The following is a 25,442-nucleotide window of genomic DNA, read 5'->3' on the forward strand; positions in this document are numbered from 1 at the left end:
TTGCCAATTTAAATTGCACACTGGACTATATGTGTCCATATCCCTGAACTTTCTACCTGTTCATGTGCCTAATCGCCTCTTAAATGTTGAAATTTTATGTTTAGAAGGTAATAAAGTAGCAAGACTAATTTTTACAACTATTACTCCACAGGAGGAGGCCATTAAGCCATCAAGTTCATGCTAGTTACAGAACAACTGTGTATTTAATTTGCCAAAGGGAAAGAATTACTACTGACTAATGTCTAGGTGGCATAATGGTTTTGACGCCATCTAGTTAATAGATGAAAAAGGAGAATGAGGAAAGAAATGTAGGAACACATGAGAGGTAGAGTGAAAAATCTGATGGAAAAAGTCTGCCGGAAAAACTCAGATCAGGCAAGACCTGTAGAGCAGAGAAATACAAGTACTTGAGAATATCATGTCCCTGGCTATTGAGAAATACAAGTACCTGAGAATATTGTGTCCCTGGCTATTGAGAAATACAAGTACCTGAGAATATTGTGTCCCTGGCTATTGAGAAATACAAGAACCTGAGAATATTGTGTCCCTGGCTATTGAGAAATATTGAGAAATACAAGTACCTGAGAATATTGTGTCCCTGGCTATTGAGAAATACAAGTACCTGAGAATATTGTGTCCCTGGCTATTGAGAAATACAAGAACCTGAGAATATTGTGTCCCTGGCTATTGAGAAATACAAGAACCTGAGAATATTGTGTCCCTGGCTATTGAGAAATATTGAGAAATACAAGTACCTGAGAATATTGTGTCCCTGGCTATTGAGAAATACAAGTACCTGATTCAATATCGGAACCTGGAAGGACTAAGCTATTGTGTTCAATGTTGTATTTTATTCTAAATTTATTGAGGTCAACACTGAGCCCATAAGACTGCAATGTGCTCAGACGGAAGATGAGGTGCTCCTTAAGCCTCCACATTCAACCAACCATCACCTTCAATTAAACTGCACCACCAGATACATCTTGGCTTCCCCTTTGAGTATTCTGAAAAGGCCATGCCCTTCAAAATCCCCAAGATTTGCTTTTTCCATCTTCCTCATCTACAAACATTTGTACTTCTTTTCCCATGATAGTTAGCCATGCAAGTGCAGGAGATGCAGCACCCTGCCCTTTAACTTCAACCCTCTGCACTATCCAGGGGCACTTATCATCTTTTCAAATAGAGCAGTGGCTAACTTCCACTTCTTACAATCTGCTGTACAGCATTCAATGCTCATTTACAATGAAGAAATTAAACACAGGTTGGACGATGGCATTGTGGAATACCCCTTTACAGTTTGCACAGTGACCACTCACTTTAACCCATCAAACACAGGTTCTAAATACAAGAGATTCTGCAAATACTGGAAATCCAGAGTAACGCACACAAAATGCTGGAAGAACTCAACAGGTCAGGTGCCTTCTAGGAAAGGGAATAAGGAGTTGATGTTTTGGGACAAGACCCTTCAATAAGACCATGAGACACAGGAGCAGAAACAGACCATTTGGCCCATCGGATCTGCTCTGTCATTTCATCATGGCTGACTTATTATCTTTCTCAATCCCATTCTTCCTGTACCCTTCCACACCCTGACTAACCAAGAACCTCCATTTTACATATGCCCAATGACTTAGCCTCCACAGTTACCTGCAGCAATGAAATCCACAGATTCACTATGCTCAGGCTCAAGGAATTTCTTCTCATCTCTGTTCTAAATGGATGTCCCTTATTCTGAGTCTGTGTCCTCTGGTCCTAGACTCATCCACTATAGGAAACATCCTCTCCACATCCACTCTATCTAGAAATTTCAACATCCGATAGGTTTCAGTGAGATGTCCCCCGCTTTCTTCTAAACTCCAGAGAGCAGAGGCCCAAAGCAATCAAATGCTCCGCATAAGTTAACCCTTTCATTCCAGGAATCATTCTCATGAACTTCCTCTGAACCCTCTCCAATGCCAGCACATCCTTTCTTAAGTAAGGGGTCCAAAACTGCTGACAATACTCCAAGCATGGTCTGACTAATGCCTTATAAAGCCTCAACATTACATCCTTGCTCTCCTATTCCAGTTCTCTCAAAACCAGTGCTAACATTCATTTTGCCTTCCATACCACCAACTCGACCTTCAGGGAATGCTGCACAAGGATTCCCAAGACCCTTTGCACCTCTAATTTATTATTTTTTCCTCATTTATAACTACAGGAACTAATTAACCAACTAGGACTGGAAAGAAAGGGGGAAGAAGACAGAAAAAGTTGGGGAGGGGGGATAAAGTGAGAAACTGGGAGGTGACAGGTGGAATAGGTAAAGGGTCAAAGAAGAAGGAATCTGATAAGAGATGAGAATGGACCATGGTTGCATTATGGTAGCATGGTTCATTAGGAGTTTGAGAAGGTTTGGTTTGCCAACTAAAACACTCGAAAACATCTACAAATGCACCATGTAGATCATACTGATTAGCTGCTTCACCAGCATGGGGGGGGGGGGCGGGCTACTGCACAAGATCGAAGTAAGCTGCTGAAACTTGTAAAATTACTCAGCTCCATCATGGGTACTAGTCTCTGTAGTATCCAAGACATCTCCAAGGTGCAGTGCCTTAGGAAGGCCACATCCATCATTAAGGATCCCCACCACCCAGGACTCTTCTTGTTGTTACAGTTGGGAAGGAGATACGGAAGCCTGAAGACACACACTCAGCGATTCAGGAACAGTTTCTTCCCCTCTGCCATCCAATTCCTAAACGGACAGTGAACCCTTCCTCACTACTTCTTTTATTTCAGTTCTTTTTCACTAGTTATAACTTCGCATATACATATTTACTATAATTCAGTTTTTTTCTGTATGTCTATTTATCATATATTGTATGTCATTGTACAGGTACCGTAAAGTTAACAAATTTCACGACAAATGCCAGTGATTAAACCTGATTTTGAAAGGGGAGGAGGAGGAGGAGGGACAACAAAGGGAGGTGATAGGCAGATGAGGGGAAGAGAAGGGCTAAGGGGAAAGCCAAAATGGGGAATAGAAAAAGAGAGGAGAGGGAGGGGTGATAAATTACAGTTAGAGAAATCAGTGTTCATGTTGTCAGGCTGTAGGCTACCCAGATTGAATAGGAGGTGTTGCACCTCCAACCATCACAGCAATAGAGAATGCTCCGGACAGGCATGTCAGGGTTGATTTGAGGGTTAGATTTTAAATGGTTGGCTACCTTGCAGAGGATGGAGTGAAGATGCTCAACAAAGCGGTTCCCTGATCTATGTTGTGCCTCACCGACGTAGAGGAGGCTGCGCTGGCAGATAGGTAACCCTGACAGACCCACAGGTGAAGTGCTGCCTCACCTGGAACTACTGTTTGGGGCCCCAAGGGAGGGGGTAAATGGGCAGGTGTAGCATTACTTCTGTTTGCAGGGATAGGTGCCCAGAGGGAGATCAGTGAGGACCGACAAATGAACAAGGGAATCATGGAGAGGGCGAAGCCTGTTGAAAGTAGTGTGAGTGGAGATAAAGGTGTATTTGGTGGTAGAATCCCCTTGAAGATGGCAGAAGCTGTAAAGAATGTGCTGGGTGCAGAGGCTCATGGGGTGGCATGTAATTCTGACTTTTCCCTCTTTAGCCTTCTATGCTGTTGCAATGAAGTCCACAATAAACATGGAGAACAAATCTTGCTCCATTTATATTGTGTATTTAAAATTTTAGTAATATTTGAAGAATATTGTAAATATATTGTTTGATTAAGCATTTAAATAATTAATTACAGGTTCCATGTGTAAATAGGTGAATTGCATATGTGATGATGCTACCATGTGATACAAGCGCACCTCACTTAAAGTAAGAACAAAGGTAGACTTGCACCCCAGCTCTGAGTTTTTGCTTTCAATTAGCTTTCATGTTTTGGAGGTATAAAACATTACAGTGACAGCGAGGAAGTTTTAAACAAACCTACCAACCTGCTGAAGTGCAGCGAGATGTTGAAGTTAAAAATAAAAATGCACAGCGAGAACCAAACAAAGCAGAGCTACATGTTTCTTTTAGACAAAGTCGAGCTTAAAAGGGGCAGAAAACGGGTGAATTCATAAACAGAGTGAATACCAGGCGATAAAAATCATAAACAAAAGCAGAAATGGCTGGCTGCATCAGAAAGTTTGATGCATTCGATTGCACCAGAGACAACTTGAGTATTGTATGCTAAAGCAAACTGAGCAGCATTTTGACGCAGATTAAATAGCCAATGAGAAGCAAGTGCCAAATTTGCTGAGTGCATTACATTTAAAGGAATACTATTTGCTTAGAAGTCTAACTGCTACAACCACACCACCTGAACTGGGTTTACTGATATTGTGAAAGTGATACAAGAATATTTAGAACTGAAACCATTGTTGATTGCTTTAGATTTCATAAATGGAATCAAAGGGAAAGGGAATTCATTTCAGAGAACAAGGCTGAACTGAAGAATCTGTCCGAGCATTGTCAGTTCAGCGATGGGCTAAATGATGCACTGAGAGATCATTTAGTTTGTGAAATCTTCGCAGAAAGCATTCAAAAATGGCGCTTAACTGAAACACAACTTAATTTTAAAGGATCAGCTGAAATAGTTATATCAATGGAAACAGCAGCCAGGGACACGATTGAGTTGTAGTCAGGAATGAAAACTGTAACATCTAAACAGAAATCTGTCTGGCTGAACAAATTGTGTTACCCTTGCGGCAGGGGCTCACGCACACCAGACCAATGTCGGGTTAAAGGTGACACTTGCAGAAAATGCAACAAAGCAGGACACATACAAAGAGCATGTCGGGCAGACAAAAATAAATGGACTGAACAGGGAAGAGAAAAAGATAAAAAGTCACGTTGCAGTTGCAAAAAGAACACAAACCTGCACGGTGTTGATGAAAAGTTTGTTAATGACAAGAGTGACACTGGACTGTGTAGCCTTGAGATTTACAATGTGAAAGCGAACAATAGACAAGCAATATGGCTTACAGCAGAAGGGAACAGCAAATTAATTAAAACGGAATTGGACACTGGCTCAGCTCTTTCAGTCACTGCACAAAGTAAGTTTGAACAGCATCTCAAAGATACTGAACTGAAGCCTGCAGATATCCAACTAAGTACTTGCACTGGGGAAAAGATAACTCCTATGGGAATGATGTCCGTAACAGTGAAATAAAACCACCAACAAGCTGCATTGGGTTTGTATGTGATAGAAACAGGAGGGCCAGCATAGTATGGGTGTGATTGACTGAGATAACTACAACTCAATTGGAGATCCATCCAGCATTTGCATCCCCTGCAACAGAGTCAACTGGTGAATTAGAAAGGTTCTGGATGATGTCACAGCAGTGTTCAAGGATGGCAATGGAAACCTCAAACATATTAGGGGTAAAATAGTGTTAAATGAAAATGCCACACCCAAGTTTTACAAAGTCCGTCCATTCCATTATACCATTCGTGATAAAGCAGCCAGTGAGCCAGATCATGTGGAAACTGAAGGAATTCTTTCCAAGGTTGAGTACAGCCCATGGGCAACACCAGTGGTCCCAGTAGTCAAGAAGAATGGTTCTGTCAGGCTCTGTGGTGATTTTAAGGTCACCAGCAACCCAGTGCTATAAGTAGATCAATACCCTCTGCCCAGGAAAGAAGATACCTTTGCACATCTTTCTGGAGGCAAACACTTCAGCAAAGTGGACTTAGCTGAGGCTTAAGTGCCTGAAGTGTTTCTCACCACAAACACTCACAAAGGCTTTTATCGCTAAAATAGGTTTATTTTTAGAGAGTAGTACTCTGGCAGAAAGCTATGGATCAGGCTCTGCAAGGCTAGATGACATTGTTATTACCGGTTTTACAAGAAACATACCCAAAATCTCAAGACAGTGTTAAAAAGATTAGAAGATTATGGGCTCAAAGTATAACACAAGAAGTTTGAATTCTTTAAACCAAGCATCATTTACTGTGGTCACACCACTGATGCACAAGGTTCACACAAATGTGCTGACAAAGTCTGGCCCCAAGGCTAAAGGATGTGTCACACTTGGGGTCCTTTCTAGGATTTGTCAATTATTGTAACAGCTTCCTGTTAAACATGGCTATGGTGTTCCAGCCCTTGAACATATTACTGCGGATTGGGAAGAAATGGCAATGGGCAAAGCAGTGTGAGGTGGCTTTCCTTAAGGTAAAGGAAATGGTGACGTCAGACACTGCACTCACACGTTATGAGCCACACCATCCAGTGAAGCTTGCCATGCACCTTTTGGGATGCCAACACATCTAGAAGAAAAGTGTGAAGAACTACTTCCTGCAGTCCCAGAGTCAACTCGTATAGCCACCAGGAAGTAGACCTTGGGACCGTTTCACAGTACCACAAAGTGACACCTCACCCCTGTCAAGAAAGACATTATCCCACAAGAGTAAGAAAGCCTCCACTGCAATTAAATCTTCAAAGTCTTTAGAATTTAAATTGAATGGGACAATGTAAAATTTACTATGCTGTGTGATGTCTGTATGTAGTTGTATTATATAGCATACTGCGTATATGTGCCAGCTGGCGGCGTAGTGGCATCAGCGCTGGACTTTGGGGTGAGAGGTCCGGAGTTCGAATCCAGCCACACTCTCCATCCGTGCCTGGGTTGTTCAGCTAACTTGACCTCACAAAAAAAACCTGGAGAGGGATGGGCTCTGCCAGGTTTCAGATGCCCAAGACATGGCACACGATGATGGCACCCCGATGACTCCACCAGGAGTTAAGGGCACGCGCACACATGCACGCACACACACACTATGTATAGTGTGTATATAAGTTGAGATGCATTCTGTATTGAGTTGGAGCTTATAGCTCAGCAGCTCAGTAATATTTGAGCAATATTATAAATATATTGTTTGATTAAGCATTCTTGTTTGTTTAAATAATTCATTACAGGTTATATGAATTGCGTATGTCATGATGCTGCCACATGACATGTGCGCATCTTGCTTGAAGTAAAAATGAAATTAGACAAACATCCCAGCTCCATGTTTTTTCTTTCAATTATTTTTTTGTTTTGGAGTTACAAAAGATAACAACTTAGGCATGTTGTAGCCCTCAGAACTGGTTTCCTCTAATGCAAGCTCATCCATTCATAACATCAGCTTTCTGTAGGTGTTGCATGACCAGCTGGGCATTTCCACTTTCCACTTGTAATTCAGCATTCTCCACTTTACAATAGTTACAAGAGGTGGAAGTGCCAGAAAAAGACAGCAGGTCAGACCGTGTCATTTTGGGTCTGGACCCATCGTCCAGACTGGGAAGGACAGAAATTAGTTTTGAGTGGGAGCAAAAGTGAGGTAGGGTTGAACAGAACAAAAGAGGTCGCCTGTCAATGTGCCAGTCAAAAAGGCTTAATGGGAGCAATGATCAGCACATGGCTTGTGTCGTTCATGATAATGGTGTGGGACCTGCCCAGCAGCCCAGGGGTCTTTAAATTTATTTAGAGATACAAGCCTTTCCGACCCACTAGCCATGCCACCCAGCAACCCACCTATTTAACCCTAGCCCAATCACAGGAGCATTTGCAATGACCAATTAACCAACCAACTGGTATGTCTTCGGACTGTGGGAGGAAACTCGGGCAACCAGAGGGAACCCACACAGTCACCAGGACAGGGGCAAACTCCTTTGAGACGGCACCAGATATGAACCCTGAACTGCAACACTGTGCTTACCGCCACATGACCCTGGCACCATAAATGTAAGAGTAAAATAAGAGAATATGATGAAAAGAGTAAATGTAAAATGATGGAAAAGCTCAGTAGGTCAAGCAGCGGGATCTTATTGAAACGTATAAAATTCTAAAGGGATTGAACAGGCTAGATGTAGGAAGATTGTTCCCGATGTTGGGGAAGTCCAGAACGAGGGGTCACAGTTTAAGGATAAAGGGGAACCCTTTTAGGACCGAGATGAGGAGAAACGTCTTCATACAGAGTGGTGATTCTGTGGAATTCTCTGCCACGGGCAACAGTTGAGGCCAGTTCTTTGGCTATGTTTAAGAGGGAGTTAGATATGGCCCTTGTGGCTAAAGGGATCAAGGGGTATGGAGAGAAGGCAGGTACAGGATTCTGAGTTGGATGATCAGCCATGATCATATTGAATGGCAGTGCAGGCTTGAAGGGCCGAATGGCCTACTCCTGCACCTATTTTCTATGTTTCTATGCAGAAAGAAAATCAGAATTGAGAAAGAGAGAAATAAGTTCAGGAAGAGGGAGTGGAGAATGTGGTGGCGGTGGGGCCAGGTGGGAACGTATGGGACAAGGGGATTTTTCCGATAAGTCGAAGTTGTATGAATTAGGTGGGATCTCTCCTAAAAAAATGCAACCTGACCTTTTTGCTTTCAGTCGCAAGTTTGAGTTGTATGGTAGAACCAAAGCACGAGCACAGATTTAGCTTACAACATACTATAATTGATTACTGATCCAAACGGTACCACCTTGTGTTCTTAACTTTAAAATGAACTGAAACATTTTTTCTCAGTATGCTCTCTCTCTAAGGGATGAAAATGGCAGAGTATGATGACATCTTCAATCCAATGGTGCACTGCCTTATCACGCGACACTCACCCAGACCCAAAGTGGAAGCTGTCACTGACTCGCTCCAGAGGGAAATACAAAATGCCGATAAAGCAGATGCTGGGCCCCATTGGAACAATTCTACTCCTGTGGTAGATCCTGTTGCCCATGGCTACGAGACTCTGAAACAGATGCTGGATAAGAGGGCAGTTAAACAACTTGGCTGCAGATGATTAGGTGGTGTTGATAGTAACGAAGGTTATTGCAGAATACGAGGGTTTAAAAATAGGTGTAGTTTTTAAACAGAATTCTGATGTTCGGTTATATGAATATATACTTAAAATAGATCACATTCCAAATATAGCCAATTTACATTAAAAGCCTGCTAAACTCAATTTTTCCAAACCAGAATTTCAGAGAGCACCATGTTTCTGGTTGGAGATCAAATTAATGGATCCAATTTAAATTCCTCAGTTAGGGAAGTGGGTTAAGGAGTGGCAAATTAATTACAGTACAGGTAAGTGTGAGGTGATGTACTTTGGAAAGTCAAACCTCTGTAGGACATACTACGAACGGTAGGGCGATAGGGAATGTAATTGAATGTGGTGTTGGGGTGGAGATACATCTCTACCATAGTAGGTGTGAGGTGCTCCTTCCCTCCACTAGCCTGCATGTCACCCTTGGGCAAGGTGCAGCACCCGTTTAGCCCCCAGACAGGGTCACGTGAAGCCATGGGAGCAGCTGGTGCATATCACAAGTCCTGGTTATGCAACCACTGACACCAGGCAGACAATCTCAGAAGAGTGCTGATAATGGCTGGGGTCGCCCATCCTGTAAAGACACTTCCAGAAGAAGGCAATGGCAAACCACTCCGTAGAAAAAATTTGCCGAGGACAATCATGGTCAAGACTGTGGTCACCTAAGTCATACAGCACAGCACGTAATGATAATGATGACTAGAACTGAGGAACGACGTTCATTGAAAGGAGTATCACAGGCTTAAAGGGTGATGAAAACAGAATGCTGGTCTTCCTCGGTCAGGGACAATTAATACAGGAGCTAGTTACAGCGATGTACAAGTTATTGTTGAGGCTGCACGTGGGGTATTCTGTATTGTGTTTTCACTGTGTTAAACTGGAACGAATACAGAAAAGGTTGACAAGGATTTTGCAAGGACTGGAGGGTCTGAGTTATAGGGAGATGAGTCAGGTTAGGTCTCTATTCCTTGGAATCTACAGTAGGAGATTGAGAGGAAACCTCATACTGTACAAATGTTCCAAGTTATGAGAGGCACGGATCAGGCTGATGGTAACAGGTCCCCCACCCCCAAGATTGGAGAGTCCAAAACCAAGGGGCATAGATTTAGAGTGAGAGGGGTAAATTTTTCTACACAGAGCGGTGAATATATGGAACAAGCTGCTGGGGGAAGTGGTTGAAGCAGGTACAATGGTATAATTAAAGACGTATTTGGTATTTCTTAACTCTTATTTTACACCTTACAACCAAGGGAGTAAAAATCTTCTATGTTGCATCTTTGTTGCAATGTGCAAGCAATAAAGAGCGGAACTGTGGGAGGATATTGCCCAAATGAAGGGAGGAGCTTGGAAGGATATGGACCAAATGTATGAAATTGGGACCAGCTGGATGGGCACTGTGGTCAGCAAGGACTCACTGAGCCAAAGGACCAGTATCCATGTTGTAGTCTTTCGCAAACACCCAGATCTCTCTGCCTCTCATCTCTCATCATTTATATAAAATGCATTATATGTATTTTTTTCTGGCAAACTTGACTATTTCACGTTTGTACTCTAATTGACCAGTTTGTTCTCACTCACTTTACCTACCCAAATCTCACTGCCTTTCTCTCTCTTTTTCTTATTCCACATATAAATTCTACCATTTCTACTTGGAATTCTCAATGTTAAATCCTTCCATTTGTCCATTATCTCAGATGTCTTTTCTTTGTCACATATATTTGAAGCCCCCTATAGACCATTTTTATTTTCCATCCTTTTTATATTCTGCTTTCTTTAATAATTCTCAGTTGAGGTCATTCTTTGATGAGGTGCTCATATTTAATGCCTTTGCATCTATAGGTTCTGAACCACAACGGCTGTTCTTTAAAGTGCTGTTCCCATTCAGATTGAAACCAGCTACCACTTCACAGTAAGACAATGCCTCAGGTCATTTGCATATGATCGATGCAACTATCTGGTCAACTATTGTGTTCTTTCTAAAATAATTTAGTATAATTTGTGGTAATAATTTATGCTTTACTTGTGAATATTCTGTATCCAATACTATATGATTATGTTGCTGCAAATAAGTTCTTCAGAATACTGTACATATGACAATAAACTCAACTTTGACTTTGATTTCAGCTCAGACATCCACCTAACTTCTCTCTTTCAGACTGGTGAAAAGCCAAATTAGAAAATAACTCCTATTGAAAAAGTTCTGGGTAGATATTGTTTCTCCCTCTACCCCGCTAACAATTTCATAATTTCCAGTTACATTGTTGGATCCATTACCAATTGTCTCAGAAAAAAAAATCAAAGAACAGTATTGCACAAGGTAGAGCTTAGTGCCCAATCAAAACATTTTCCTCTTGGTACAAGAATGAGCTTGAAGGTATTATGTCCACAAAGAAAATGTTCAATGCTAATAAATTAATTAAATACATGTCTAGTTTTTACAGAATTCTGATACAGACATAAGAATAAATATTTAAAATAGATCACATACAAAACATAACCAATTTACATTAAAAGCATGACAAACTCAATGGTTCCAAATTAGAACACCCAAGATCACTGTGTTTCTGTTTGGAGTTCAAATCAATGTATATAATTTGAATTTATTAACATATCGTTTCTGGCATTATACACATTTGCCCACTTTCTTTGGAACTAAGATATTACAGTGTTCATAACTGAGAATATTCAGGATTCAACCCTTTGACCTTAAATAACAAATATGGGGCACAATGTGACTAAGAATGTGCTTTATGTCAAGAAGCACCAAAGGGATTGCCTGCTTCCTGCTTTCAGCTTGCCACTGTTGTAATAGGTGACTGTAGGCTAAATAGATTTTGCTTCATTCCTTAAATATCTTTGTAATGTTAAATCTAACATGACTTCCTCAAAAATGAGCTAGCCAAGATTTGTAAAAAATTAATTAACCTCTAAAAGAAAGCGGTTTGAATCTCAATATTTCAGGCTTTTTATGAGAACTCCTTGTAAACTCTGACAGTCAGTCCAAGTTTGCTTCATTTTAGTTGCATCTAATTGGAAGACTGTAGGGCACAGACAATGGCAGATAAGAGAACAAACTGGCGCCAGATTAGAGAACATGCATTCAAAATAGGGTTAATAAAAAACCCAACTGGCAGTTGAGAAAGCTAAAATCCACTTAAATCACCCAAGGATCTCACAATACAGGCCAAAAACCAGTAGCATACTCATGTTCCAAGGGAGACCACTCTGCCCATCAGAACCATGCTAAAACAGCAATTCCGTCACTCATTCCCCCTTTTTTTCTCTGTCCTACATTTTATTCTTAATCTCTGTCTCTCACATTGACATATGCCAATCAACTATCCTTTGTGTTTAAATACCCAAGTAATTGAAATATTACTATTTCAGTTTTGAAATAGTTTCTGTGTTCCAAAGAGGAGCAAGTAAGAATTGTATATTCTGCACTGAAAACTAGTGTTGAAATACTGAGCAAGTCAGGCAGCAACTGCGGAGGGAGAAAACAATTTAATATTCCCTCAGTTTCTCCCTCTGCTGAGAGCTCAAGTCTTCCAGCGTTTTCTGTTTTATTTTGGGATCCTGCCATCTGCAGTATTTCATGCATCTGAGAGATGTCCTCTTGGAGGTACAGAAGCCTGAAGGCCCATAAATTCATAAGCAGCTTCTCCACCAAGAGATTCCTGAACGGTCCATGAATTCATGAACACTATCTCAGTAGCACTGCTCCCTCTAAGCTGTGCAGGTGTGTAGCTGCACGGTAACTGAAATGCCCCCATGCACATAGCCTTCGCTGCCGTACAGCTGCAATTTCTTTTATATAACACTTTATTAAAGTGCTGTGCAGTTTTCAGGCCATGTAAACATTTCCTGCTCAAACCAATGGCTGGTCCGCGCAGCTGTAAAAAAAATTAGAGGAAACGTTGCTCGTTATTCCTTTTTATTCACTTTTCTAATTTTGTAATTTATAGTAATTTTATGACTTTGCACTGCCAAAATACAACAAATTTCATGTCACAGAAGACAATGATAATAAACCTGATTCTGCTAAAGGCAGTCAATAAGCTACATATTATTAATACTGAAAATAACATATATATATATATATATATATATATAAAATAGTTGAGTATCTTCAATTATTTCCAATTTATATCTGCACTGGTATTGCCCACTGACACTCAAAATAATGTCATATGCATACAGTTTGAAATGACAATGCTGGTAGGCAATACGACATATCGATGAGTACAAAACCAAACTACGAGTCACAAGAAGATCATCTTACAATAGATCCGGTGTTCCCAACCTTTTTATGCCATGGACCCCGATCGTTAACCGGGGGATCTGTTAATCGCATGTTGGGAATTCCTGCAATAGACAGTACTGTATCGTACACACCCGCAACATTTACCGTCTAATTATGGGAAGGTATAAATGAAGTTATGGCAGTTCAAGCTGCTGTTATCCCTTCATATTTTCTCGATGCTGTGCCTCGTTACATGCTTCTCCCTGCCCACGCCCTGTCTCCCGCCCCCACGGTAATGAAGTGCATGGAGCTTAACTTTGCCTACTCTGTCCCATTATTTCGATTGTACTAGATTTATTGTTACAATATTGTCATCTGAAGAGATGGTACGCGTCGGGCTTTACTTGGTTCTCAGACGATTTGACAATTCATTATACAACGCTTATTGCAACTATCAGCATGCGGTATTCAAAGACTCTCCCCCTTTGAAGGTGACGATGCCTCCACAAGCCCACTAACTGCAAGGGAGCAGTACAGAACACTAGCCGAAGTACAATATTTTGCAAAATGTGTTTACCGATCGTCAGTGTCGCAAAACCGGGTTACGTCGGGGACAGGGCGTTCAAACACTGCTCTCGCCCACCGAACATCGACCGCTTCCTGGATGTGCAGTGGCTCCACAGTCGGCGACCGTGCACATGGTCGAAGGAGCCGCACTCGGACCGGTCCGCCGCGGCTCGTCCTTCACTGTCCCGACACGGTCCGCTCCGCACACCCTCCCCTCTGATTGGCGGCGGGGCCCAGCCAATCGGCTACTCTCCCCGGGGGCCACGCACCAATGCCAGCAGCGGGCTGGCCAGCGCTCTCAGCACCAAGTTGCGAAAGAGGCGGGGCCAACATTTCCTTCCGCCAGAAAGGGCGCTCGGTCCCCCCGGACTGCGATCGAGTATTTCAGTAGTTCGGTCCCCCAACAACTCGGATCATAAACTTGAGAAACTTAGAGCAACATTGCAACCACTCCGAAGTTGTTTGATTCTTCTTGCGACAGTACTCTGCACTTGAGTGCAGCTGCAAGAACAGTCAAGAGTCGGTTTGCTACCCAGGACAAGGTAACTCGCTTGGCTATCACCGTGACCTTCCAGCCGAACTTTCACTTTCGCCATCACCCGTGTTACGTCTAAAACAAAATGCGCTCTGGCAACTGTCAACTCGTGACCACCTGCCACCGAAAACACAAGGCACACACCAACGACCGGGAACTGCCAAAGTTTACCGCTAATCCCCCGAACCATCGTGCAAGACGACAGCTCTCCGCTATCCGATCAAGGCCAAATAGCCACGGGCATTAACCGCTGCCAGCGACATCCAGAGAGTTGCACTCAATTACTCAATACAGCACAGAAGGGGGTTCTGAATAGCTTTGATAAGAAGGGACTGTCTTTACCTTGGACTGACCAACTTTTCAGAGGTGACCTAAGTATGTCGGAGAGTGTAGTTGATGCTCACATGGTGGGAATACTGCTGAATTGATAAAATGGGCAGAGAAATTAGAATAGAATTTAATCCAGAAGATGTGGAGTGATATATTTTGGGAGGACTGATAAAATAATGAATGGTTAAAAACCCAGGGAAATGCCTTAATGTAGCTTTCTGAAACCCCTGAAGATATAGATAAGATGATTAAGAAAGTCTTCAATAAACAGGGAGAGCAGGAGGTTATGGTGCCACTATATCAAACATTGGGGCACAGCTGAAGCTACAGGGAAGTGCCTAGGATGCAGTTGCAAGTAAGTTTTACATTGCACCTGTTCTTGGTACCTAGGAACGAGGGAATAAACTTGACTTCAACTTCGATTTCATTGTAGGCTAGGAAGAGGAGATTCACCGGGATGTTGGCTGGGGTGGAATATTCCATTTATGAGGGGAGAGTAGTTAAGCTGTCTTTGTTTCCTTTGAAATGGTGAAGGTCAAGGGAGGAACTTGACTGAGGTATGCACAGGTATGAGTTACCTGGATAGAGGAGATTATAGAGAAGTGCATTCCATTAGCTGTGCTGTCTGTGACCAGTGGGAAATAGGTTTAAGCTCAGGAGTAAACGATTTCTGGAAGAATGTTTGCACCCAGGGGATTGTTGAAATCTGAAATACGCTGCCTGAGTGTTGGTAGAGATTGAGAAGATTTGAGAATATTCAGATGAGTGTTTAAAACTTCAAAACACGGAAGGCAACAGGTTGTGTGAAAACTGGGATTATTATAGATAGGTACCTCATGGTCACCATGGGGACGATGGACTGAAGGGCCTGCTTCTATGTTTTATAACTTGTGATGTTCAGTCAGTTGCATGATCGTTGGCTCCCAACAGAACCAACTCATCAGTCACATTCACCTTTTACTTCCCTCTTACATTCCCACACTCTTCACATGGCCATTTAACAAAAGTAGATGTAATTTATAGCAATTGTTTAACCTACCTCCCATGTCTTCGGGATGTGGGAGGGAACCACACCACCTAGAAGAAATCCACAAAGAGAGGATGCAAACGTCACACAGAACATACGTCCATAAGCTTCATAATGTTATAAACATCTGATGTTCACCTTTGCTCCAAGAAATAAGGATCCATTGTGGCTAACCTCTCCCTAGATCTCATGCTCTTCCATCCATGCTGCATCCTTACAAATCTCTCCTGTACACTCACCCACTTGACAATGTCTTTCTTCTAACAGGATGACCTAAACTGCACAAAGTACTCCAAATGCAGTCTCAACAATGACATGTAACTGCAAGATAATGTCAATAAACCTGATGCCCTGACCGATGAGGAAACCATACCATAAAATCTCCTCACCACCCTGTCAGCTTTCTGTGAACTGTGCATTTGTACTCCAGTCTGGTGGAGTCGTGTCACAGCACGAACCCTGCACTCACTGTCAGTAAGGCAAAAGAGCTGTTTGTGAACTTCAGAAAGGGTAAGAACAGGGAACACAAACCAATCCTCATAGAGGGATCAGAAATGGAGAGAGTGAGCAATTTCAAGCCCCTGGACATCAAGATCTCTGAGGATCTAACCTGGTTCCGACATGATGCAGCTATAAAGAAGGCGAGACAGCAGTTATTTTTCATTAGGAATTTGGAGAGACTTGGTTTGTCACCTAAAATATTTGAAGACTTCTATAAATGTACCATGACATTCCGACATACTCCATCACTGTCTGGTATGGGGGGGGGGGGGGCTTCAGCACAGCACCAAAAGAAGCTACAGAAAGTTGTAAAGTTAGTCAGCTGTATCGTGGGCACTAGCCTCTGAAGTATCCATGACATGTATTGTCATTGGAGAGAATCCAGAGGAGGTTCACAAGGATGATTCCATGAATGAAGGGGTTAACATATGAGGAGTGTTTGGCAACTTTGGGCCTGTACTTGCTGGAATTTAGAAGAATGCATGGCGATCTCATTGAAACCTAATGAATGTTGAAAGGACTAGATAGGGTGGATGTGGAGAGGATGCTTCCTCTGGTGGGGGTATCCAGAACTAGAGGGCACAGCCTCAAAATTGAGGGGTGACCTTTTAGAACAGTGGTAAGGAGGACTTTTTTTGGCCAAAGAGTGGCGAATCTGTGGAATGCTCTGCCACAGGCTGTGGTGAAGGTCATGTCCGTGTGTATATTTAAAGGGGAAGTTGATAGAACCCTGATTGGTCAGGGCCTCAAGAGATATGGTGAGAGGGCAGGTGTATGGGATCCGAGATAAGTAATGATGAAATGGTGGAACAGACTCAAAGGGCTGAATGGCCTAATTCTGCTATGTCTTATGGTCCTATGGTCTTATCTTCAAGGAGCATACTCTCTTCTCATTGCTACTGTCAGGAAGGAGGTACTGAAGCCTGAAGGGACACTCAGCGATTTAGGAATAGCATATTCCCCTCTGCCACCTGATTCCTGAATGGACATTGAAGACATGAACACTTCCTCACTTTTAAAAAAATAAATATTGCTTCTGTTTTGCACTATTTTAATCTATTTAATATACACATAAACATTTGCAGTAATTGATCTACTTTTTATCATCTATTTTATCATTTATTTCATTGAACTGCGGTTGCTAAGTTAACAAATTTCACGACACATGCCGGTGATAATAACCCTGATTCTGAGTAGCAATTAGCAACATCCAATCTTCAAGCAGTGAAATTTAAGCGTACCCAAGTGTAAGCTAAGCACAATTGAGTGTTATTGAGCAGTCAGCTAAAAATATGACATCCGCTGGTCCCAAGCTAGTCTGCAATGAAATAAGCATGAATACATAACTTATTACCCATGCCCCATTCATGTGACTAGTTATCATAATAAATGTGTAACACAGAATACAACGCAGATGGAGAACAGATGTGAGGCTCCTACACTTTCTCACAGTGTCTCTCCGCAACGCTTCTATCTTTACACTAACTGGTCCTTCATCTGACCTAACACTCTGGATCATATACCCCTGCCAAACCAGATTTGACCCTTCCCAACAGCTCTTGCAAGCCTGCCCTCTCAAGTTCAGGAGTAACTCTTCCATTTTTTAATAGGTCAAACCTTCTCCAGAAGAAATTGCAGTGAACAGTCTCTCCCATGTCCCCCTTTTACTGTTAATATAACTGAAGTATGCCAGGTCAACTTTTTGCTTCATATCCACCGTGGATTGTCAAAAGTACAACATAATGGAGAAATATAACATGTGAAAATATTGTTTTAGAGTGTGGGCAGTTCAGACAAGATCAGGCATATCCCCATCCCTGGTCACCCAATGGACAAGGGGTAGGTGGGCACCACATTGCTCTGACAGTGGCTGATACAGCAGGATTGTGGAAAGCTCTCTAGGACATTGGCCCCGCATCATAAGACTTCAGTGTTTGAGTCAGGATTTTGTGTGACTTGGAGATCATTAATGTAAATTCCCTATGTTGCCGAACTGCAGCTCTCGAGGGACCGAGTTAGGGAACTGGAGCTGCAGCTCGATGACCTTCGTCTGGTCAGGGAGAGTGAGGAGGTGATAGAGAGGAGTTACAGGCAGGTGGTCACTCCGGGGCCACGGGAGGCAGATAGGTGGGTCACGGTCAGGAAGGGGAAGAGGCAGGTACTAGAGAGTACCCCGGTGGCTGTACCCCTTGACAATAAGTACTCATGTTTGAGTACTGTTGGGGGGGACAGCCTACCTGGAGGAAGTGACAGTGGCCGGGCCTCCGGCACAGAGGATGGCCCTGTAGCTCAGAAGGGTAGGGATAGAAGAAAGAGGACCATAGTAATAGGGGACTCGATAGTCAGAGGTTCAGACAGGCGTTTCTGTGGAGGTGATCAGGAGTCCCGGATGGTAGTTTGCCTCCCTGGTGCCAGGGTTCGGGACGTTTCTGATCGCGTCCAAGATATCCTGAAGTGGGAGGGTGAGGAGCCAGAAGTCGAGGTACATGTAGGTACCAATGACATAGGTAGGAAAGGGGAAGAGGTCCTGAAACGAGAGTATAGGGAGTTAGGAAGGCAGTTAAGAAGAAGGACCGCAAAGGTAGTAATCTCGGGATTACTGCCTGTGCCACACGACAGTGAGAGTAGGAATGGAATTAGGTGGAAGATGAATGCGTGGCTGAGGGATTGGAGCAGGGGGCAGGGATTCAAGTTTCTGGATCATTGGGACCTCTTCTGGGGCAGGCGTGACCTGTTCAAGAAGGACGGGTTACACTTGAATCCTGGGGGGACCAATATCCTAGCGGGGAGGTTTGCTAGGGCTACAGGGCAGACTTTAAACTAGTAAGATGGGGGGGGTGGGAATCAATTTGAGGAAACTATGGGAGAGGAGGTTAGTTCACCAGTAGAGCAAGTAAGTAGACAGTGTGTGAGGGAGGAAAGGCAGGTAATGGAGAAGGGATGCGCTCAGCCCGAAGACGTAGGGGAGAAGAAAGAAAAGGATAATAAATTTGAATGCATTGTTAGGGATGAAAAGAGAGGAGGAGGTGGAGAGTATTTTAAATGTATCTATTTTAATGCTAGGAGCATTGTAAGAAAGGTGGATGAGCTTAAAGCGTGGATTGATACCTGGAATTATGATGTTATAGCTATTAGTGAAACATGGTTGCAGTAAGGGTGTGATTGGCAACTAAATATTCCTGGATTTAGTTGCTTCAGGTGTGATAGAGTAGGAGGGGCCAGAGGAGGAGGTGTTGCATTGCTTGTCCGAGAAAATCTTATGGCAGTGCTTTGGAAAGATAGATTTGAGAGCTGCTCTAGGGAGGCTATTTGGGTGGAATTGAGGAATGGGAAAGGTGTAGTAACACTGATTGGAGTGTATTATAGGCCACCTAATGGGGAGCGTGAGTTGGAAGAGCAAATGTGTAAGGAGATAGCAGATATTTGTAGTAAACACAAGGTGGTGATTGTGGGAGATTTTAATTTTCCACACGTAGATTGGGAAGCTCATTCTGTAAAAGGGCTGGATGGTTTAGAGTTTGTGAAATGTGTGCAGGATAGTTTTTTGCAACAATACATAGAAGTACCGACTAGAGATGGGGCAGTGTTGGATCTCCTGTAAGGGAATGTGATAGGTCAGCTGACAGATGTATGTGTTGGGGAGCACTTCGGGTCCAGTGATCACAATACCATTAGCTTCAATATAATTATGGAGAAGGACAGGACTGGACCTAGAGTTGAGATTTTTGATTGGAGAAAGGCTAACTTTGACGAGATGCGAAGGGATTTAGAGAGAGTGGATTGGGTCAAGTTGTTTTATGGGAAGGATGTAATAGAGAAATGGAGGTCATTTAAGGGTGAAATTATGAGGGTACAGAATCTTTATGTTCCTGTTAGGTTGAAAGGAAAGGTTAAAGGTTTGAAAGCACCATGGTTTTCAAGGGATATTAGAAACTTGGTTCGGAAAAAGAGGGATGTCTACAATAGATATAGGCAGCATGGAGTAAAGGAATTGCTCGAGGAATATAAAGAATGTAAACGGAATCTTAAGAAAGAGATTAGAAAAGCTAAAAGAAGATACAAGGTTGGTTTGGCAAATAAGGTGAAAGTAAATCCGAAAGGTTGCTACAGTTATATTAAAAGCAAGAGGATAGTGAGGGATAAAATTGGCCCCTTAGAGAATCAGAGTGGTCAGCTATGTGTGGAGCCGAGGGAGATGGGAGAGATTTTGAACGATTTCTTCTCTTCAGTATTCACTAAGGGGAAGGATATTGAATTGTGTAAGGTGTGGGAAACAAGTAAGGAAGTTATGGAACCTATGACAATTAAAGAGGTGGAAGTACTGGCGCTTTTAAGAAATTTAAAAGTGGATAAATCTCTGGGTCCTGACAGGATATTCCCTAGGACCTTGAGGGAAGTTTGTGTAGAGATAGCAGGAGCTCTGATGGAGATCTTTCAGATGTCATTAGAAACGAGGATTGTGCCAGAGGATTGGCGTATTGCTCATGTGGTTCCATTGTTTAAAAAGGGTTCTAGAAGTAAGCCTAGCAATTATAGACCTGTCAGTTTGATATCAGTGGTGGGTAAATTAATGGAAAGTATTCTTCGAGATAGTATTAATAATTATCTGGATAGACAGGATCTGATTAGGAATAGCCAGCATGGATTTGTGCGTGGAAGGTCATGTTTGACAAACCTTATTGAATTTTTTGAAGAAGTTACGAGGAATGTTGATGAGGGTAAGGCAGTGGATGTTGTCTATATGGACTTCGGCAAGGCCTTTGACAAAGTTCCACATGGAAGATTAGTTAAGAAGGTTCAGTCGTTAGGTATTAATGCTGGAGTAATAAAATGGATTCAACAGTGGCTAGATGGGAGATGCCAGAGAGTAGTGGTGGATAATTGTTTATCGGGATGGAGGCCAGTGACTAGCGGGGTGCCTCAGGGATCTGTTTTGGGCCCAATGTTGTTTGTAATATACATAAATGATCTGGATGATGGGGTGGTAAATTGGATTAGTAAGTATGCCGATGATACTAAGGTAGGAGGTGTTGTGGATAATGAGGTGGGTTTTCAAAGCTTGCAGGGAGATTTATGCCGGTTAGAAGAATGGGCTGAACGTTGGCAGATGGAGTTTAATGCTGAGAAGTGTGAGGTTCTACATTTTGGCAGGAATAATCCAAATAGAACATACAGGGTAAATGGTAGGGCATTGAGGAATGCAGTGGAACAGAGAGATCTAGGAATAACAGTGCTTAGTTCCCTGAAGGTGGAGTCTCATGTAGATAGGGTGGTGAAGAAGGCTTTTGGAACGCTGGCCTTTATAAATCAGAGCATTGAGTACAGAAGTTCGGATGTAATGTTAAAATTGTACAAGGCATTGGTAAGGCCAAATTTGGAATATTCTGTACAGTTCTGGTCACCGAATTATAGGAAAGATATCAATAAATTAGAGAGAGTGCAGAGACGATTTACTAGGATGTTACCTGGGTTTCAGCACTTAAGTTACAGAGAAAGGTTGAACAAGTTAGGTCTCTATTCATTGGAGCGTAGAAGGTTGAGGGGGGATTTGATCGAGGTATTTAAAATTTTGAGAGGGATAGATAGAGTTGACGTGAATAGGCTGTTTCCATTGAGAGTAGGGGAGATTCAAACGAGAGGACATGATTTGAGAGTTCGGGGGCAAAAGTTTAAGGGAAACACGAGGGGGTATTTCTTTACTCAGAGAGTGATAGCTGTCTGGAATGAGCTTCCTGTAGAAGCAGTAGAGGCCAGTTCAGTTGTGTCATTTAAGGTAAAATTGGATAGGTATATGGACAGGAAAGGAGTGGAGGATTATGTGCTGAGTGCGGGTAGGTGGGACTAGGTGAGATTAAGAGTTCAGCACGGACTAGGAAGGCCGAGATGGCCTGTTTCCATGCTGTGATTGTTATATGGTTATATGTTTAATGCCAGAAGTGCAGTCTATTAACAACGGTGAGTAACTGCTACCTATGGCCTGTGCTGTAATGTTCTATGTTGGTGATATAAACACTTCAATGTAGACTTGGCTGGAAGAAAGCTATAAAAATTTAATCCTCTATGCATTTCTTGCATTTAATCATATCCTCTAATTGTTCATTTATGCAACTAAATACATTCCAGTATAACATGGAGAGACAACAAGACAAATAGTTGTGAAGGTATACTTCCAGGACATTGCTGCTCTCCATTCTTGGTAATAGGTTGGTGAGGTATGGCTAAGTAACTTCTGCTGTGAAGAACATTGACCAAAAAGGCTGATCAACCAATCAAAAGAACTGCTGGGTTCTGAGTACCTTTGCAGCATTTAATCCCACTTCAGAAATGTAGATGGCCAAGAGAAGCATTGCAGATAATGTTATAAAGAGTATATTACATGGTCAGCACAACATTGTGGGCTGAAGGGCCTGTAATTTCAACGTTTTTATAAAAGGGGTCACAAAAAGTGAAAGGAGGCATGTCAAAGTCAGTCTGATGCTTGGCAGTGAAGTGGGAAGAGAGGTCAACATCTGGGCCACATAGGGCAAAGAATAGTACAGCACAGTACAGGCCCTTCGCCCCATGATGTTGTGCCGATATAGTTTTCCCTCACAAAGCAGAAGGACTAAGCTACAAAAACAAACCGCTGATGGAGCCCAGCAGGTCAGGCATCCACTGAGGCAGAGGGATGGTCAATGTTTTGGGTAGAGACCCTACATCAAGACTGAGAGGATAGATAGTCATGACAAAGGCTATGAGGAATGTTGCTGGTGGTGACCTATTGATCCCTTAAACAATGAAAATGGGATTCATTCAGATTCCTTGACAGCTGACCCAAACTGCACAGATGTAAACACAGGCATCATGGACCAAAGGTAGACAGATAGCCTTCAATTCATGGTTAGCAACTTGTTGTCCCAAACACACTTGAGCTATTTGTCAATTAATGATTCTTACATCACATTCTCCATCAATATTAAACTTGTCGGTGAGTGTTGAGCCAAGATTGCTGTTGTCCACACCCTCCTTGTTAATATAGATTTTGGGTGGAATGTTAGCATCTGCAGAATCACACAATTCTTACAGCATGGAAGCTGCATATTTGGCCCATCAGGTCCATACTATCTCCATGCAAGAGCAGTTTAGCTTGTTGTACCAATGTTGTTTTCCCTGACAAAGCAGAAGGACTGAGCTTAAAAACAAACTGCTGGTGGAGCCCAGCATTTGCCCTTTCCCCTTAACACTCTCAGGTGCTCATTCAGTCCACATTTGAATTTTGCAGTAGAATCAACCTGTATGACTAACCATGGCAAAGCTCTGCAGTCTGTATCTACTTGCTGGAAAAAAACAAAGTTTTCCTTTCACATTCCCTCCTCTGCCAATCACTTTAGTTCTAAGTCCCCTGGTTCCCCAAATTTCTGCCATTGTCATGATGCTGACTACAGATCTGATATTAGTTCACACATCAGAAGAGTAATGCACCGGGATCTACAATTTATTGGATGAGTTGGGGAAATGCAATATCATCTGAGAGCAGGTTGTGAAAATGGAGTTGGGTGATATGTCTTTGGCTCTGAAACTGAAGTAGAACAAGTTGTCATCCATGCTCCATTTAATTAGTCTACAGTCACAATCAAAAGCCAATTGAGAAGTTAAATATGACAGCAAAACAACATTAAGGCCACTACTTCATATTAGTAATGATACTGAACCACGGTGATACTGTATTCTCAGACTGATTGGTTGGCTTCATTCCCTTTTGGAAATTATGGAATAAGAAGAACATTTCTTGTGGACAAGCATTTTTTTGTGCAAAATTGGCATTTTATTTGTTTTATTGGTATTGGGTGCAGATATCAATCCTGTTTATCACTTTTCTAGGACTCCTTCACCCAGGGGTTTTCCTGTCCACTCTAGTGTACTCTTCTGCCTTAAACTGTTGGGACTTCTAAAGGGGAGACAATTTAATTGACCAGCTACAATTATTTGCCATGATTTCATTGTCTGTACCATGTATGCATCAATTGTGAATCCACAGGGATACTGTCCAACCAGGAAAGTGTGTATGTCTAAATTAATTATGTTCATTCTTAAGTTTGAAAGTTAAGTGGCAGGGGATGTGAGTTGTTCTCCACTGTGACAGCAACATTAAAGAAAACAGCCCTTACTTTTTTTCATGTTGAGTTGATCTTTCTTGGTTTTCCCAGTGGAAGTCTTTGCATTTAAAAATAATATGAATACTCAGAAATGTAGGCTATCATCCAGAAAACATTCAGTTCAATTTAACGTCAATCTAAATGATCTGACAGTCAATACTTAATGATAGAATGAAGTTGGAAGAATTCTACATTTAATTCTACATTCATTTGTTAATCTCTGTCTTAAAACACAATCTTACAACATAATCCTTTGAAGTCATAATTTGTTAATATTAAGGATGATTGCAGAACAATATAATACTTGCAGCTATAGACTAAAATTTATGAATTCCAGAAATATTTAATTCTAAGATGAAAATTACTTCAGTTTTGGCGTAGGTTTAGTGGGCAGCCCTGTAGTGCCACTACTGCAGTTGCCTCTTCACAATTCCAGAGGCCGGGCTCCATCCTGATTTTGGATAGTTTTTTTGGGTGGAATTTGCATGTTCTGCCTGTGGCTGAAGGTGTCTCTCATGGGTGTTCTAGTCTCCTCCCACATTATAAAGACAAGTGAGTTGGTCAGTTGTGAATTTCAAGTATGGAGGCCAAACACAGCAGTCAGAGCTTTATGTGTTGAAAAGTGGAGAGCCAGCACTTTTCAGACATGAATGGTTGAAAAAAATCCAACTAGACTGGCATGAAATCAAAGTTCTCCATGTGTCATCAACAGGCAACTACAGCCCAAATGGCAGCACTAACCAGAGTCTGTCATAGCTGCTTAATGCTAATGAGAAGGGCATTGTTAAACTCAGAGGCATGAAAGCCAGAATTGAACTGGATGAAGTAGCAATGCCAAGATTCCATAAAGTGCATCAAGTGCCTTATGCACTAAAGTGGATGCTGAACTGCAGAGCTTGGGGGCATCTGGAATTCTCTCCAAGGTTGAGAGGAATGATTGGGCCTCGCCCATTGTTCCAGTGATCAAGAGACGGAAGGCTGGAGCCGCTTGCACACGTGGGGATTTCAAAGTGAGCATCATCCCAGTGCTGTGTACTGTGCAGTATCCCCTATCACGAATAGAAGACTTTTTTGCCTCTTTGGCAGGTGGGGAGAGGTTTTCAAAGATTGACTTACAATCAACGCTCACAAGGGACTGTTCTAGTATAATCTTCTTGTCTTTGGTTTCACATCAGCTCCAGAAACTTGGCAAAGAGCTATGGACCAAGTGCTCCAAGATATCCCAGAAACACATTACCTTGATGACATCATTATGACTGGCAAGGATGATGAAGAGCACCTCCAGAATCTTGATAAAGTGTTTCCCAGGCTGAGT

At 42.3% G+C, this 25,442-nt stretch overlaps 1 protein-coding gene across 7 annotated transcripts in view; it reads right to left on the minus strand.

Moving 5' to 3' along the window:
- Positions 1 to 13,814, minus strand: part of LOC132392593 (integral membrane protein GPR155-like) — an 89,225-nt gene extending 75,411 nt beyond the window's left edge. For 2 of the 7 annotated variants that reach the window (XM_059966684.1, XM_059966683.1), the window contains exon 1: positions 13,610 to 13,811. The gene's annotated coding sequence lies outside the window, so the exon portion shown is untranslated. Of the gene's footprint in view, positions 1 to 8,583; positions 8,727 to 13,609 lie in introns of all 7 variants that reach the window. The other 5 variants (XM_059966685.1, XM_059966686.1, XM_059966682.1 and 2 more) reach the window with 4 other exon arrangements.
- Positions 13,815 to 25,442: the final 11,628 nt, after the last annotated feature.

This window comes from Hypanus sabinus, chromosome 4 (genome assembly GCF_030144855.1).
Source record: "Hypanus sabinus isolate sHypSab1 chromosome 4, sHypSab1.hap1, whole genome shotgun sequence".
Taxonomy (NCBI): Eukaryota; Metazoa; Chordata; class Chondrichthyes; order Myliobatiformes; family Dasyatidae; genus Hypanus; species Hypanus sabinus.